This window comes from Zingiber officinale, chromosome 2A (assembly GCF_018446385.1).
Source record: "Zingiber officinale cultivar Zhangliang chromosome 2A, Zo_v1.1, whole genome shotgun sequence".
NCBI classification, from domain to species: Eukaryota; Viridiplantae; Streptophyta; class Magnoliopsida; order Zingiberales; family Zingiberaceae; genus Zingiber; species Zingiber officinale.
Window position 1 is genome coordinate 159873977 of NC_055988.1, and position 6199 is coordinate 159880175.

Sequence of the window (6199 nt, forward strand, 5' to 3'; positions counted from 1 at the left end):
ACACTCCTAGCTTTCTTCCATAATGAATTAACACGTGTCAAGTAGCATGGAGTGGTCCGATAATGATGATATAGTTGTAAGTTATCTTCTAAGTCTTTCAAACTTAAGGATCAAATCTCAGTTTTCATAAATTTATCGGATGAATTTTTTTTAATCAGTGGTTGATCTCAAAATGTTATGTTGATGATTGTTTACTATGAATATTTTTTTATTTATTTTAATAATCGATAGAAAATTTTTATGATCGAATTGATCATTTTAAAATTTAAGTTAAAAGAGAATGAAAATCCCTTATGAGGTTGATTTCACCTTTCATAGGACGTGAGTTTGAGGTAGGAAGATTGCTGGGCTCCCGAGGTCCTCCTTAGCTACGTAGAGATGTTGAGAGATTCTGATTAAGACTGGTCTGATCATGACCAGATACCTAAATTGGAGTTTGGGTGCTCAAAATGCTTGGAGGGTGCTCGACAAGCTAACATAACTCTAGAGCCTGATGGGCCCATTGGAGTCTGAGTGCTATGGAATATAAGGGGCACTCAGCAAACCGAGTACTTACAAGCTGAGGGGCACTCGAGGGACAAAGCACTGAAGTTGAGGGGCGCGAGGCCAAGAGCTTGAAAGCTGAGGAGCACTCCGGAAATTCAACTAAGCACTTTGAAAATTGAGGACACTCATAGTAGGTCAATCTAAATTTTACGGTATTTTTGTTTGATAAGATAACTTAAAATGAATTAATAATATAAATTTATTTATTATTTTAAAATTTTTATTATTTATTTAGTATGTTTATAAGAATTTTATTAATGAACATTATTTAAAAATATGTTCAATATTATTCATCAATATATTCATAAGTATTAACAAACTAAATAATTATATTTAAACTTATTTATTTAATTTAACAAGTAATTTAAATTTATTTATTTAATTAATCTGATATATATATATAATAAATATAAATAAATTCTAACCCAATTGAATACCAAACGTATTCATTATTTATTTAACGCCCTATATTAAAATAAGAAATTGAACAGTCTCACCTATCCCTTTTAAGGGACGGATCTTTTGGTCAATAAAAATTGGATCAATTTATAATCCAACCTTTATATTAGTGGGAGGTAATGATTTTTCATTTGTTAACAGATAGGGGTCATGATTTTTCATCAATCTTTTTATCCTGATCTAATAATAGACTAGAATAAGGACCAGAGGATCCGCCCCCTATTAAAAGGAGCAGCGTGCGTGGAGCTTATTGAAAGGTCCTGTGACATGAGGTCAAGCCACATGAATAGGGCTTGATGAGCTAAAGCGCATTGTTTCTTGCACAGGGAATCAATAATAAAATACAAAGTACTAATTAAAATGCACTATCAAACTATTAAAATACTAAAGATATCAATTTTTTTTATGGACAGTAATAAATTTAAATTACACAATATGAACTAATAGCAATATATAAAGATAATGGTTCCCTTATGTGCTAGTTATTATTCCAAAAGTTAGTAGTCGTCCATGATTTATCTCCTCCGTGTTGGTCCTGGGATGAGTTAGCGGGGGCCCTGGGGACGAACGTATTCGCTTTTTGCCACCAATATATAAAGATAATGGAGGTCCTGAAAAGAATAAAATTCTCCCACCATGTAATTATCTATTATAAATTAATTTTATGATTTATTTTTTATATATAATTTAGGGACCCACAAATTAATCTGAATATATATATATATAGGAGCTCTCGCCTGCGGTGTTTTGGTGCGGTTTTGGTGCGGCAACGATGAATTGGACGCCACATCAAGCGAGTTAAAGCACAAAGGAAACAAGTCGTGTCAAAACAAAAACATCTCCTCGTCGCGGTGCTCAACTCTCCAAAAAAAATCCTAGCAGTCTCGCATGCGATCTCCCTGTGTCGCGCCTCTCTCGCCGCGATCTCGCCTCTCTTGCCACGGTAAGCCCGTGAGATCTACCTCCCTCGTCGCGCCTCTCTCGTCGCAATCAGCCCGCGAGATCTCCCTCCCTCACTCACCTCTCTCGTTAGAACCCTATCTGCGGCCTCCCTTCCTCGAGGCGCCCTTCCATCCCTATTCAGTTGCCGGTGGAAACGAGGTAATTTTCCAAAAATTATGCTGAAGCTTTCCTTTACTTGTTTTTTTGTACTTATGTTGTGGAACTATGAAGAAGCTAGGGTTTACTCTGATACAAACAACTATGGGTTCATTAGCTGATGTTTTCTGATTTGTCGTTCTCATTTTCCAAGTCATATGTTCTTTATTTCATCATAATTCGTGCATGAATTGATCGAAGTTAACTTCTGAATATTGTTCTGTTTGCATAATTCGGTCCTGTTTGCAGAATATGTCTCTGCAAGGTATATGTAAAACAAACATATATAGATGTTGAGATCATGATCATGCAACTTAAGTTTGTTGGAAATAATATCAAGTTTAGAGTTTAGTGTGTCTGTTAAGTTAATTGAAAAAACTTAAGTTTGTTGTTTATTCTGAAATAAGATGTAGTATTTATTTATTTATCTATTGTCTAATATAATGTAAGGGGCACAGAAATGGAAGTAAATATAGTTGATGATCAAGACTTCATTCCCCAAGTTGTAGATTATCGAAAGCCAAAAATTGGAATGGAATTCTCATCACTGGAGGATGCATATTCTTTCTATAACCAATATGCACGAGAAGTTGGATTTAGTTCAAGGAATAGCATGAGCAGGAAAAACAAGATGACAAATGAAGTGACATAGAAACAAATTGTCTACTTTAAAGAAGGGCATACAGATCTAATGCGGAACAATAAACATCCAAATCCTAATCAACTAACAAGGGAAAGAGCATGTGGCGCAGTTAGAACGGGTTGTAAGTCAAATATTACATTTGTCAAGAAACAAACGGGGCCTAATTAGGTTGTGTGTAACTTCGTAGAAACCCATAATCATCCGCTCTCGACTCCATCAAAGGTGCATTTGCTACGCTCACGTCGTAGTATTTCGGTAGCTAAGAAAGCATTGACAAAACAGTTTTCAAAAGTCAATGTACCAACTTGTCAACAAATGCATTTATTGGAGATAGAGTATGGAGGCCCTGAACGGGTAGGTTGCATAGAAAAAGATATTAGAAATTTTGAGAAAAATCTTAGAGATGAACAAAAGGATATTGATGTTGAAACATTGATTGAGTTTTTTACATATGAGCAAGAAAAGAATTCAAGTTTTTTCGTTGATTACGAGACTGGTTTAGATAAAAAAATTTAGTAGGTGCTTTTGGGTTGATCATGTATCAAGAAGGGCATACAATGTATTTGGTGATGCAGAGGTATTTGATACTACATATAACACCAACAGATATGGCTTGATTTTGGCACTATTTATAGGAGTTAACCATCATCATCAGATAATTCTTTTTTGTTGCGGGTTTCTTAGTGATGAGAAAACTGAGTCTTTTGTTTGGTTGCTTACAAAGTTCTTAGAAGTCATGCCTAAAGGTGCACCAAACGTTATCATCATTGATCAAGATCCTGCTATGACAAAAGTTGTTACACAGTGTTTCCCTCAAACAGTACATCGATATTGTTTGTGGCATATATTTAACAAATTTCCAGATAAATTAGACCCTTTGAATTTTCGAAATCACTATCACAACATAAAGAATGTCATTACAAATTCTACAACAGCTGATGATTTTAAGAAATCATGGGAAGAGACTATCAAATGTGCTAACTTAGAGAAAAATGATTGGTTATCCTTGATGTATGAATTGCGGCACAGATGGGTTCCAGTATATTTTAGTTATATATTTTCTGCAGGAATGTCAAGTAATCAAAGATCTGAAGGCTCACATGCATTTTTCAGGAAATATGTCTCAAGTAAGAATTCATTAATGGATTTTATCACCCGTTTTAATAGAGCACTGAGACACTAAAGACACAATGATCTTAGTTGCAGACCATATTGATATAAATGAGCATCCCAAGGTTAAGACAACCTGGTCAATGGAAACTCAAATGGTTAAGATATGCACAAAAAAGAAATGACTGGAGTTTCAAAGCGAAACGATCGAGAGTCATAGTTATTATGTGCAACAGACATTTACAGAAGTTGCCTCAGCGGTTTACCATGTGATGAAATTTCAAGGTTCTTCTTCCTTAAAATCAAGAGTGCTCACGCATGACAAACAAAGGGATTACATATCTTGTAGCTGCGCAAAATTTGAGTTCGAGGGCATTCCATGCAGACATATGTTAGCTTTTTTCGTATCAACCAAGTGTTTCTTTTGCCTGATACGTATATACTCAAACGATGGACACGAGATGCAAAAGTTGGAGCAATATATACTTTAGGGGAGCAAAATATCATTGATGATCCAAATTCGGAAAGGTATTTGATGTCAAGGCACTCGAGGTTATCCTATAAAGCTTCAGTATTAGTTGATAATGCATCTTTGAGTAATGAGAGGGCAACCTTCTTGGATGAACAATTTGATTATATCTACAATAAAATTTAAGAGATGTCCATTAGTACAACATGCAGTGATAGAAGTCAAAGAAAGAAATTCATTGATGAGGGCCTTGGTATTATTGATCCTTCTACAGTAAGAACTAAGGGATGTGGGAAGAGATTAAAATCATCAAAGGAGAAATCAACCTCAAATTCTTGGCTTTGTCATGGATGCGGAGGAGTGTTACATGACAAGCGTAATTGTCCCAATTTACAGCAAGGGTATGCGTCGATTAAATTTACATTTTTATTATATTTTGTATATGACAATGTGTCAATTATTAGATCAATTGAAGATAATAATCATATCAATCTTGACGACACATATGAACCTGATTTGGGATCTATAGATGGTACTATCGAAGTTTTATTTTGTTAAATTATAGTGGTTTATTGTTTATTGAATAAATAAAATTAATAAATTGTCTTTATTATTGCAGTCTCTAACAACATGCACTTTTGATGATGGACAACTGTATCATTAGTTTACTGATGTTTTAGGTAACTTACTGATGAAACATCTATTATCATGCCTCTTGCTTCTTACTGATGAAACATTTAAGAATAATAATCATTAGCTTCTTACTGATTTCAGGTCACTTGCTTCAACTTATTGGACAAGCTCTCTTTTGGTAAGGTCTTGATGAAACATCTATTATTAGAGCACTCTGAATTTGTTTAACAATTCTATCCTGGTTGTTTGCATTTAAATGTGAATTTAGTTACCTGAGACTGAAATATAAAGAATTTGGAAATAGCACTGGTTTTAACAAGATTCATAGCATTTAATTAACAGATACAACACTAAGGATGACGCAGCTGTCAAAGGTATACACAGCTGTTAATACTCTCTAGAACTCAAGGACTCAAGCCTATTGATTTACAATGGATAGTAAGGGACCGATAGTTGTTCATGTGAAGAGAAAGATAATTGTTTTCTATTATATTATCATGTCTCTTGCTTCTTACTGATGAAACATTTAAGAAGAATAATCATTAGCTTCTTACTGATTTCAGGTCACTTGCTTCAACTTATTGTAACATTTAATCAACAGAGGCAACACCAAGGATGACATGGATGTTAATCCTTTCTAGAACTCAAGGACTCAAGCCTATTGATTTAGAATGGATAGTTGTTCATGTATTTTCAGTTGTATGCGTGAAGAAAAAGATAATTGTTTTCTATTATATTACTCAGAAGATAATTATTTGCTTTTGCTACCATTTTTTTCTCATGGAACAAATTCAATTTGTTACCTGCTGTATTTTTCTATGTTAATCCTTATGATTAATTCAATGTAGGATAACGCATATGCACACATTGGTTGTGACTTGTCTTTTTGCAATAATCCCCAATTATCAATTATTTCTCAGGTCTAGAATCTAATAGAACATTGTCTGCAACTGTATATGATTAAAAAGAAGGTAATTAGAACCCTGTATGTTTGAGCTAAAGTTGAACCTGATTTTACTGCACTTGGTAAGTTTATCTTCCATACATTATCAAGGTAAGGTCAAAACTTAATGTTGTTTGTTCTTTTCACATTTGTGTGTGTGTGTGTGTGTGTGTGTGTGAGAAAGATTATCAACTCAACTTGCACTATTGTCGAATCTGTGTAAGAAAGAAAACGTTTATATACAGTTCATTTTTCTTTGTCGCATCATCTCAACTTGCTCCTTGCAACCTCAGCTACC